This window comes from Macaca nemestrina, unplaced genomic scaffold (assembly GCF_043159975.1).
Source record: "Macaca nemestrina isolate mMacNem1 unplaced genomic scaffold, mMacNem.hap1 Scaffold_490, whole genome shotgun sequence".
NCBI lineage: Eukaryota > Metazoa > Chordata > Mammalia > Primates > Cercopithecidae > Macaca > Macaca nemestrina.
This window is the reverse complement of record NW_027257682.1, coordinates 1-12,078: the sequence shown is the minus strand read 5'-3', so window position 1 is coordinate 12,078 and position 12,078 is coordinate 1. Positions and strand designations below refer to the sequence as shown.

Here is a 12,078-nt window from a genome sequence, read left to right as displayed (position 1 = left end):
TACACGTGAGAGTGAGCCCTGGAATAGGGAAGATTAAGTGTGTCCTGGCTCAGCCTGCCACTCACTAGCTGTTGCACACACTACAGGCACATGGAAATGCACACATAAATGCACACGGGCACAGGCACACGCACACACAGGCACGCGCACAGACACGCACACACAGGTGCACACACGCACACACAGACATGCACACAGGCACGCACACAGGGACACGCACGCACAGGCACACAAACACGCACAGACACACGCACAGGCACACTCACAGGCACACGCAGAGACATATGCATTGGCTGGCTCCTTCCTGTTTAGTTGGGATGCCCCCACCCCTTCAGGAAGCCTTTGCCTTCCACCCCCGGCTGAGTCTAGGGCCTCCTGGGCCCCCCACAGGCTCCTGGGCTTCCCTCTGCCACAGCCTGGGCCACCCTGTGTGGTCAGTGTTTACTCCCAGGTCCCTCAGACTGGGAGCAAGGACGTTAGGCTCAGCCACGCACCCAGCACAGAGTCCAGTGTTCGGCTGGGCCGGGGGCATTGGATGAGAAGTGGCGGTGACTCGGGGCCTTCTCATGCCCCTGCTCCGTGTGTGGGGCGGGGCAGTGGGGGAATGGACTGCTGCATCTTGGACTTTGTCCTTGACCCTGGGAGCCATCTTGAGATGGTAAAGGACAGGCCAGGCATGGGTCTTAGAGAGGTTCCTTGGGTGACCCCCATGTGGAGGAGGCGCCTGGGGAGAAGCCGGGTGGGGGATGGGAGGGTGAAGGAGGAGGTCTGGGAGGCGGCATCCCAACCCAGGGATGGTGAGTTTGGGCCAAAGATGCATTGACAATGGGAGTGGATGTCTGGGGCGTCACACTCCGTCAATATTTCAGGGAACATTGCCAGAGAGGACACCTGTGAGATGGTTTTGTACCTGGCCTGTCCCGTGGAGGGCCTGGAAATGGTCAGCATGGACAGGGGCCAGAGGGGAGCCTGGGTCACTCAATGCTGTGCCCCTGCTGTGGCTCGGAGCCACGGGTCTTGCATGGAACTCTCAGAGCAGGCAGGATCTGCCCTGACCTCGGCCCATGGGGAAAGCAGCCACTGCCTGCAGAGAGGGTGGCACTGGGGCAGGACGGTTGGGGTGAGTGGGGCGTAGGGACAGTCAGGAAGGCTTCCAGTGGTGTCAGGGTCGTCCCCACTTCCTGCAGCTGAGACCACAGCAGTGTAACAGGTTTCGGGGCTCATGGGGTGAGCCCCCATTGGCTGGACATGTGGAATGACCTGGAGATAGGAACGGCCTCTGGGAAGATGGGCTCCGAGTCCCCCTTTTGCTGAGCATGACCTGTCCCCTTCAGGACCCGTTTGAGTACTACCAGCTGGCACTGGCAGCCGCCGTGGACCTGGGCAACAAGAAGGCACAGCTGAAGATCTACACGCGGCCGGCCACCGTCTCCCACAACTTCCTCCTGGACCGTGAGAAGTCGCTCCTCTTCTACCAGAAGGCCAGGACCTTCGCCACAGAGCTCAACGTCCGCAGGGTCAACCTGCCTCCTCTGCCACTCTGCGGGTGGGCCCCCTGGTTGGCCCCCAGCCACCCTCGCTGAGGACAGCATCCGAGGGAGTGGGTTTTGTGCGAGGAGGATGGTCTCCTCCCTCTCCTGGTGTCTCCCGTGGCTCATTTTCTGGGAAATGGGGCATGAAAGCAGGGTTCAAATAGCAATAAATTTTTCTTTGCAATAACATACCGAAGTCCCCAGGGCATCCTTCCCTGTGTGCTTCCTGGGCTGTGTCTAGGGGCCAGCTCCTTCCCTGGTGGCAGCCCTCTGATCTTGGGGATGAGAAGGACCGTGAGTTCAACAGACCTGGGCCAGGTCACCATGAGCCTCGGTTTCCTCGGTGGCCAGAGGGGAGATGGTGGTGGAACTCTCTGGGCAGCTCCCTGCTCTCCCTGCTCAGAGCTTTTGCTGTAGGTCTCGTGCCGCCCTTGACTTTAACCTTCAGGCCACTGTGCCCGGATGTGGGAGCTGCTAGTGTCCCTGTTCGCCATTGAAGAAATAGAGGCACAGAGAGGTTAGGTGTCTGGCCCACCGTCACACAGCAGGTAGGGGCAGAGAGGCAGAGCCCAGTATACTGACCACCACACCACCCTGCCAGCCTGCAGCCAGGAAGGTGTCCCCCATTAGGACCCAAGGTCAGCTCCTGGACCTCTCTTGTGGTGTCGGGAGAGCCACAGGCCAGTGAGGGTGGCCCCGGGGATCCCTCACTCAGTGTCCTCTGCTCCCAGACTTGGTTGGGCTGAGCATGGCCAGTCCCACCTCTGGCCACTGGTCAGCCCTGCGGGAAGTGAGATGCAGGGATCTCTGCCTGTGTAGATGCTGCTGCCCAGTATTGAAAGCCTTATCTGGGCTGCCCCCAAGCCATCCCCACATACCCCTCCCCTTCCGGTCCCCGGCCCTCATCCCAGTCCCTGGAATCCCAGGTTTTCCTTGTTGGAATCTCTTGGCCTTAGGGAACACAGCTCGCACGGTCTCTTTGCCAGTTTACAGCAAGGAAACCGAGGTTCAGAGACTGTGGGTGTCCCACGTGATTCTCACATACACTGCACTCTCCCAGGCCCCTCTTTTAAACACTTTAAATGAGGTGACATTCACATCGCATGCAATGAACTATTTCAACGCGAATAATGTGGTGGCATTTGTGGATTCACAGTCCTGTGCAACCACTCACGCCATCTAGTTTCAAAATGTTTTCATCTCCCCAGAAGAAACCTGCCATCCTCACTAAGCTGTTACCCCTCCTTGGTATCCCCCAAGCCCCTCGTTTAATGGAAGGGGAAACTGAGGCCCGGAGAGAGACTTGCCAGTGGGCGGAGCTCTGATCATAGGGAATCAGGCAGCCATCTGCTGCTTCAGTCCTGGGTTGGTTTTCCACCCAGCAGAGGTGACAGAGCCAGGAGGTTCTGGGAGCGCCACAGGTGTCACTGGTTCAGTCCTGGGTTGGTTTGCCACCCAGCAGAGGTGACAGAGCCAGGAGGTTCTCGGACCCCATGCTTGCAGCCAGAGCCCTGCCCCGAGCCTCCCCACCAGGGGGCAGCAGAGAGCTTTCCAGAACCGGTCGCGGGGCTGGCGGGAAGCAGCGGGTCAGAGCTGCTGACAAACCTCACGTGGACCCCAGATCGCTGTCTCTGTGGGTTGGGCTTGGGAATTGGAGAGGAGGCCTCATGATTGGAAACGTGAAGACAGCACGGCCTGGCTGGAGGAGTGGGAAGCGCCGTCACGTTGGCTGAGGACACAGACCTCCTGCCCGCTGGGCCGGGCCTGCAGCCATTCTTCTCGGGGTAGGGTCCGCAGGTCCGGCTTGCTCTCGGCCCCTGACCTGCCTCAGAGTCCGGGGGGCTTTGGAACTGTGCCTTCCCATCTCCACCCACCCTGGCTGGTGCCATGAGGGGCCTGGATCCTGGGATCCTGTTCCTCTTGGGCAGCAGAGACTGGGGGACCAGAGGAGATGATGGGTCTTCAAGCCCCACATTCCAACCCCAGCCCACCACTGACAGTCTGGGGGTTCGAGATGAGGGAGTTGATGTCTCTGAGCCCCAGTTTTGTCACCACTAAAATGAGACCGACATACTGGGGCAGAGTGCCAGCCCCAGGGCTAACAGGCCTGTTTCCTACTGACAATCCCTCTTACTCCTAGGAATAGCTCCAACAACCGCACACTAGGGAACGCTCAACCCAGGCCAACTTGTCAGAGGCACGTGAACCAGAGCGACTCCATCTTGAATGGGGGCTGGGTAAACGGAGGCTGAGACCTGCTGGGCCACATTTCCAGGAGGCTAGGCATTCTTCGTCACAGGATGAGATAGGAGGTCCCCACAAGATACAGGTCATAAAGACCTTGCTGATAAAGCAGGTTGCAGTAAAGAAGTTGGCCAAAGCCGCAAACCCAAGATGGCCACGAGAGTGACCTCTGATTGCCCTCACAGCTCATTATGTGCTAATTATAATGCGTTAACTGCTACAAGGCACTCCCACCAGCGCCACGACAGTTTACAGATGCCATGGCAACATCTGGAGGTTACCCTACATGGTCTCGGAAGGGAGGGCAGAAACTCTCAGTTCTGGGAATTGCCCACCCCTTTCCTGGAACACTCATGAATAGTCCAACCCTTGTTTAGCGTATGATCAAGAAATAACCATGAAAATGGGCAACCAGCAGCCTTTGGGGCCACTCTGCCTAGGGAGCAGCCATTCTTTTTTTTCCTTTTTTTTTTTTTTGAGATGGAGTCTTGCTCTGTTGGCCAAACTAGAATGCAGTGGCATGATCTTGGCTCACTACAACCTCCACCTCGTGGGTTCAAGCGATTCTTCTGCCTCAGCCTTCCTAGTAGCTGGGATTACAGGCACCTGCCACCACACCGTTAATGTTTTGTATTTTAGTGGAGACAGGGTTTTGCCATGTTGGACCAGGCTGGTCTCGAACTTCTCACCTCAGGTGATCCACCTGCCTCGGCATGCCAAAGTTCTAGGATTACAGGAGTGAGCAGCTGCGCCCGGCCAGAGTAGCCATTCTTTTATTCCTTTTCTTTCCTAATAAAGGTGCTTTCACTTTATGGACTCACCCCGAATTCTTTCTTCCGTGAGATCCAAGAAACCTCTCTTGCGGTCTGGATCGGGACCCCTTTCCAGTAACAAACTTTCTTAACCTCTCAGACCCCTCGTGTCTTCATCTGTAACCAAAGACAAAGCCTCCCCCGAGGTTCCAACAGTGAGGAGAGAACACATGGGAAACGAGGGGCACAGAGTTGGTGTGCAGAACTAATATCACAGACTGGGTGTCAAGCCACTGTCATATTGGAAGTAATATCATGCTCTCCCCTACAAGTTATGAGGAACAATATCACAGGGGGGTGTGTACCTTCTCCGGTAGTGGGAGTAGTATCGTCATCTCTTCCTTTAGATGACAGGAACAATATCACAGGGTGGGTGTACACCCCGTGTGTTTTTGGAAGCAATATCATTCTCTCTTCTTCTAGGTTTTATGATTCATATCACAGGTGGGGTGTACACATCATCCACTCACCCCCTGGATATCAGCAACCATATCACAGAAGAGGTGTCCACCCCCTTCGATATTGTCAGCCATATCATCTTCCTCCCGCCTGGATATTAGGAACAATACCCCGGGGTTGGGGGCGGTGTACACCCACTGTGATATCGAAAGTAAACTCAGCCTCTTTCCCGTTGGATATTAGGAACTATATCACAGGTGTGTGTGCACCTTCTGGGATATTGGGAGTACTGTCAGCCGCCAACCCACTGAATATTAGGGATAATATAGGGGGGACAGGGTGGTTACATCCCCTGCGATATTGAGAGCAATATTCTTCTCTTTCCCCTGTACATTAGGAACCACATCACAGGGGTATGTACACCTTCTTCGATATTGGGATTAATGTTATTGTCTCCCCCAACTGAACGTCAAAAACGATATCACAGAAGGGTGTACACCCCCTGCGATATGGCCAGTAATATCATCGTCTCTACTTTTGGATACTAGGAACAACATCACAGAGGGTGTGTATACTCCCCAGCAATATTGGGCATAATGTTATCCTCTCTTCCCCTGGATATTAGGAACGATATCCCTGGTGGCGGGAGGTGGAGTACATTAAGAACAACATCACTGAGTGGGTGTCCACTCCCTGTGGTATTGGGTGTAATATCATCCTCTCTTCCCCAGGATATAAAGAAAAACATCACAGGAGGGGTGTACAGCCACAGCCCCTGCGTTATTGGGAGTAATAGCTTCTTTTCCCACTCTCGATATAAGGAACAATATGCTAGGGTGGGTGTACATCCTCTGCGATATTGGGCATATTGTCATCATCTCCCAACGTGAATATTGGGCGTAGTGTCCCAGGGGGGGTGTATGCCTTCTTCCATATTGGGAGTAATATCATCCTCTCCCCTCAGGATTGTAGGCAAAATATCGAAGGGGTTTTACACTTTGTACGATATGGGCAGTAACATCATCCTCTCCCTACCTGGATGTAAGGAACTATATCACAGCCGGCTGTACACTTCTTGCCATATTGGGAGTCTTATCATCCTCTCCTATCATGGATATTAAGAAAAATATTACAAAGGAGGTGTACACCCCCTGAGATATTGAGAGTAATATTATGCTCTCCCCTTCGGGATATTAGGAACTATATCGCAGGAGGTGTGTACAACCCCTGCGATATTGGGAGTCATATCATCCTCTCCCCCTGAATATAAGAAACAATATCACAGGAGGATGTACCCCCCCGTGATATTGGGAGTCATATTGTGTTAGTCGGAACAATAGCACAGTGGGTGTGTACAACCCCTGCGATATTGCCACTAGTAACATCGCCTCCCACCCAGGATATAAGGATCAATATCCCAAGGGGGTGTACACCCCTGCGATATTGGCGGTAATATCTTCCTCTCCCCGGCTGGCTATTAGGAACAATGTCACAGAAGGGGTGTACACCCCCTGCTTTATTGGGAGTAATATCATCCTCTCCATCCCTGGATATTAGGAACAATATCACCAGGGAGTGTACACCTCCTGCAATATTCAGACTGATGTCATCCTCTCGCCATCTGGATATTAGGAAACATATAACAGGGGTGGTGTACAACCCCTGCGAAATCTGAAGAAACATCACCCTCTCTACCTTTGGATGTTAGGGAAAATATCACAGTGGAGGTCCACGCCCACAGTGATATTGGGAGTCATATCATCCTCTGCCACCTTGGAAAGAAGGAACAAGATGTCCGACGGGATATACCCACACTGCGGTAGTTTTAATAATAACCTCTACCCCTGGCTACTAGGAATAACATCATAGAGCAGCGTACACTTTCTGCGACACGGGGAGTAATATCATCCTATCCTGGCTGGATATCAGAAAAAAGTCTATTAATTACTAATATTAATAAATATAAATAATAAATATTAATTCTAGATATTAAAAATCACAATTAAGATACTAAAATTAATACTGATTTAAAAAGTTGATGATGAGTATTAATAATTAATAATTAATAATATTAACACAATTAATAATAAAATAACATCAACAACTAACGTTACTTAAATCAATAATAAGTGGTATTGGCTATAAAATAATAATTATTAACAAATATTAATATTAATAAATGACATTGATATTAAAAATTAATCCTTGGAGTAGATCATAACCTATTCAAACAATTATTAATAATTAATGGTAAACTATTAATTGATAGTATTATTGATAATTATTAAAATGGAACCTTGATGTATAATAATTAACTATATGATTGTCCCCGACGCAATACACTGACAGTGTACACCCGTCTGTGAAACAGTTCATTATTTCAGGAGAGGGAGACGATACTACTCAGAATAGCGTCAACCGGCTGTGAGTCCACAATGGCTCCCAATAGCCAAGGGGGGGAGAGGGGGTGGCTATTGGTCCCCACCTCGCGGGGGGTGGCTCACCCCCCTGCGAGGTGGCTCCCAATAGCCAAGGGGGGGAGAGGGGGTGGCTATTGGTCCCCACCTCGCGGGGGGTGGCTCACCCCCCTGCGAGGTGGCTCCCAATAGCCAAGGGGGGGAGAGGGGGTGGCTATTGGTCCCCACCTCGCGGGGGGTGGCTCACCCCCCTGCGAGGTGGCTCCCAATAGCCAAGGGGGGGAGAGGGGGTGGCTATTGGTCCCCACCTCGCGGGGGGTGGCTCACCCCCTGCGAGGTGGCTCCCAATAGCCAAGGGGGGGAGAGGGGGTGGCTATTGGTCCCCACCTCGCGGGGGGTGGCTCACCCCCCTGCGAGGTGGCTCCCAATAGCCAAGGGGGGGAGAGGGGGGTGGCTATTGGTCCCCACCTCGCGGGGGGTGGCTCACCCCCCTGCGAGGTGGCTCCCAATAGCCAAGGGGGGGAGAGGGGGTGGCTATTGGTCCCCACCTCGCGGGGGGTGGCTCACCCCCCTGCGAGGTGGCTCCCAATAGCCAAGGGGGGGAGAGGGGGTGGCTATTGGTCCCCACCTCGCGGGGGTGGCTCACCCCCTGCGAGGTGGCTCCCAATAGCCAAGGGGGGGAGAGGGGGTGGCTATTGGTCCCCACCTCGCGGGGGGTGGCTCACCCCCCTGCGAGGTGGCTCCCAATAGCCAAGGGGGGGAGAGGGGGTGGCTATTGGTCCCCACCTCGCGGGGGGTGGCTCACCCCCCTGCGAGGTGGCTCCCAATAGCCAAGGGGGGGAGAGGGGGTGGCTATTGGTCCCCACCTCGCGGGGGGTGGCTCACCCCCCTGCGAGGTGGCTCCCAATAGCCAAGGGGGGGAGAGGGGGTGGCTATTGGTCCCCACCTCGCGGGGGGTGGCTCACCCCCCTGCGAGGTGGCTCCCAATAGCCAAGGGGGGGAGAGGGGGTGGCTATTGGTCCCCACCTCGCGGGGGGTGGCTCACCCCCCTGCGAGGTGGCTCCCAATAGCCAAGGGGGGGAGAGGGGGTGGCTATTGGTCCCCACCTCGCGGGGGGTGGCTCACCCCCCTGCGAGGTGGCTCCCAATAGCCAAGGGGGGGAGAGGGGGTGGCTATTGGTCCCCACCTCGCGGGGGGTGGCTCACCCCCCTGCGAGGTGGCTCCCAATAGCCAAGGGGGGGAGAGGGGGTGGCTATTGGTCCCCACCTCGCGGGGGGTGGCTCACCCCCCTGCGAGGTGGCTCCCAATAGCCAAGGGGGGGAGAGGGGGTGGCTATTGGTCCCCACCTCGCGGGGGGTGGCTCACCCCCCTGCGAGGTGGCTCCCAATAGCCAAGGGGGGGGAGAGGGGGTGGCTATTGGTCCCCACCTCGCGGGGGGTGGCTCACCCCCCTGCGAGGTGGCTCCCAATAGCCAAGGGGGGGAGAGGGGGTGGCTATTGGTCCCCACCTCGCGGGGGGTGGCTCACCCCCCTGCGAGGTGGCTCCCAATAGCCAAGGGGGGGAGAGGGGGTGGCTATTGGTCCCCACCTCGCGGGGGGTGGCTCACCCCCCTGCGAGGTGGCTCCCAATAGCCAAGGGGGGGAGAGGGGGTGGCTATTGGTCCCCACCTCGCGGGGGGTGGCTCACCCCCCTGCGAGGTGGCTCCCAATAGCCAAGGGGGGAGAGGGGTGGCTATTGGTCCCCACCTCGCGGGGGGTGGCTCACCCCCCTGCGAGGTGGCTCCCAATAGCCAAGGGGGGGAGAGGGGGTGGCTATTGGTCCCCACCTCGCGGGGGGTGGCTCACCCCCCTGCGAGGTGGCTCCCAATAGCCAAGGGGGGGAGAGGGGGTGGCTATTGGTCCCCACCTCGCGGGGGGTGGCTCACCCCCCTGCGAGGTGGCTCCCAATAGCCAAGGGGGGGAGAGGGGGTGGCTATTGGTCCCCACCTCGCGGGGGGTGGCTCACCCCCCTGCGAGGTGGCTCCCAATAGCCAAGGGGGGGAGAGGGGGTGGCTATTGGTCCCCACCTCGCGGGGGGTGGCTCACCCCCCTGCGAGGTGGCTCCCAATAGCCAAGGGGGGGAGAGGGGGTGGCTATTGGTCCCCACCTCGCGGGGGGTGGCTCACCCCCCTGCGAGGTGGCTCCCAATAGCCAAGGGGGGGAGAGGGGGTGGCTATTGGTCCCCACCTCGCGGGGGGTGGCTCACCCCCCTGCGAGGTGGCTCCCAATAGCCAAGGGGGGGAGAGGGGGTGGCTATTGGTCCCCACCTCGCGGGGGGTGGCTCACCCCCCTGCGAGGTGGCTCCCAATAGCCAAGGGGGGGGAGAGGGGGTGGCTATTGGTCCCCACCTCGCGGGGGGTGGCTCACCCCCCTGCGAGGTGGCTCCCAATAGCCAAGGGGGGGAGAGGGGGTGGCTATTGGTCCCCACCTCGCGGGGGGTGGCTCACCCCCCTGCGAGGTGGCTCCCAATAGCCAAGGGGGGGAGAGGGGGTGGCTATTGGTCCCCACCTCGCGGGGGGTGGCTCACCCCCCTGCGAGGTGGCTCCCAATAGCCAAGGGGGGGAGAGGGGGTGGCTATTGGTCCCCACCTCGCGGGGGGTGGCTCACCCCCCTGCGAGGTGGCTCCCAATAGCCAAGGGGGGGAGAGGGGGTGGCTATTGGTCCCCACCTCGCGGGGGGTGGCTCACCCCCCTGCGAGGTGGCTCCCAATAGCCAAGGGGGGGAGAGGGGGTGGCTATTGGTCCCCACCTCGCGGGGGGTGGCTCACCCCCCTGCGAGGTGGCTCCCAATAGCCAAGGGGGGGAGAGGGGGTGGCTATTGGTCCCCACCTCGCGGGGGGTGGCTCACCCCCCTGCGAGGTGGCTCCCAATAGCCAAGGGGGGGAGAGGGGGTGGCTATTGGTCCCCACCTCGCGGGGGGTGGCTCACCCCCCTGCGAGGTGGCTCCCAATAGCCAAGGGGGGGAGAGGGGGTGGCTATTGGTCCCCACCTCGCGGGGGGTGGCTCACCCCCCTGCGAGGTGGCTCCCAATAGCCAAGGGGGGGAGAGGGGGTGGCTATTGGTCCCCACCTCGCGGGGGGTGGCTCACCCCCCTGCGAGGTGGCTCCCAATAGCCAAGGGGGGGAGAGGGGGTGGCTATTGGTCCCCACCTCGCGGGGGGTGGCTCACCCCCCTGCGAGGTGGCTCCCAATAGCCAAGGGGGGGAGAGGGGGTGGCTATTGGTCCCCACCTCGCGGGGGGTGGCTCACCCCCCTGCGAGGTGGCTCCCAATAGCCAAGGGGGGGAGAGGGGGTGGCTATTGGTCCCCACCTCGCGGGGGGTGGCTCACCCCCCTGCGAGGTGGCTCCCAATAGCCAAGGGGGGGAGAGGGGGTGGCTATTGGTCCCCACCTCGCGGGGGGTGGCTCACCCCCCTGCGAGGTGGCTCCCAATAGCCAAGGGGGGGAGAGGGGGTGGCTATTGGTCCCCACCTCGCGGGGGGTGGCTCACCCCCCTGCGAGGTGGCTCCCAATAGCCAAGGGGGGGAGAGGGGGTGGCTATTGGTCCCCACCTCGCGGGGGGTGGCTCACCCCCCTGCGAGGTGGCTCCCAATAGCCAAGGGGGGGAGAGGGGGTGGCTATTGGTCCCCACCTCGCGGGGGGTGGCTCACCCCCCTGCGAGGTGGCTCCCAATAGCCAAGGGGGGGAGAGGGGGTGGCTATTGGTCCCCACCTCGCGGGGGGTGGCTCACCCCCCTGCGAGGTGGCTCCCAATAGCCAAGGGGGGGAGAGGGGGTGGCTATTGGTCCCCACCTCGCGGGGGGTGGCTCACCCCCCTGCGAGGTGGCTCCCAATAGCCAGAGGGGGGGAGAGGGGGTGGCTATTGGTCCCCACCTCGCGGGGGGTGGCTCACCCCCCTGCGAGGTGGCTCCCAATAGCCAAGGGGGGGAGAGGGGGTGGCTATTGGTCCCCACCTCGCGGGGGGTGGCTCACCCCCCTGCGAGGTGGCTCCCAATAGCCAAGGGGGGGAGAGGGGGGTGGCTATTGGTCCCCACCTCGCGGGGGGTGGCTCACCCCCCTGCGAGGTGGCTCCCAATAGCCAAGGGGGGGAGAGGGGGTGGCTATTGGTCCCCACCTCGCGGGGGGTGGCTCACCCCCTGCGAGGTGGCTCCCAATAGCCAAGGGGGGGAGAGGGGGTGGCTATTGGTCCCCACCTCGCGGGGGGTGGCTCACCCCCCTGCGAGGTGGCTCCCAATAGCCAAGGGGGGGAGAGGGGGTGGCTATTGGTCCCCACCTCGCGGGGGGTGGCTCACCCCCCTGCGAGGTGGCTCCAATAGCCAAGGGGGGGGAGAGGGGGTGGCTATTGGTCCCCACCTCGCGGGGGGTGGCTCACCCCCCTGCGAGGTGGCTCCCAATAGCCAAGGGGGGGAGAGGGGGTGGCTATTGGTCCCCACCTCGCGGGGGGTGGCTCACCCCCCTGCGAGGTGGCTCCCAATAGCCAAGGGGGGGAGAGGGGGTGGCTATTGGTCCCCACCTCGCGGGGGGGTGGCTCACCCCCTGCGAGGTGGCTCCCAATAGCCAAGGGGCGGGGAGACGGGGGTGGCTATTGGTCCCCCACCTCGCGGGGGGTGGCTCACCCCCCTGCGAGGTGGCTCCCAATA

At 59.3% G+C, this 12,078-nt stretch overlaps 1 protein-coding gene across 5 annotated transcripts in view; it reads left to right on the top strand.

Annotated features, from left to right (window-relative positions):
• LOC139361435 (SH3 domain and tetratricopeptide repeat-containing protein 1-like) overlaps positions 1–1,721 on the top strand; it is a 42,497-nt gene extending 40,776 nt beyond the window's left edge. For all 5 annotated transcript variants that reach the window (XM_071090033.1, XM_071090030.1, XM_071090029.1 and 2 more), the window contains one exon: positions 1,335–1,721. The gene's annotated coding sequence lies outside the window, so the exon portion shown is untranslated. The remainder of the gene's footprint in view (positions 1–1,334) is intronic.
• The last annotated feature ends 10,357 nt before the right edge of the window (positions 1,722–12,078 follow it).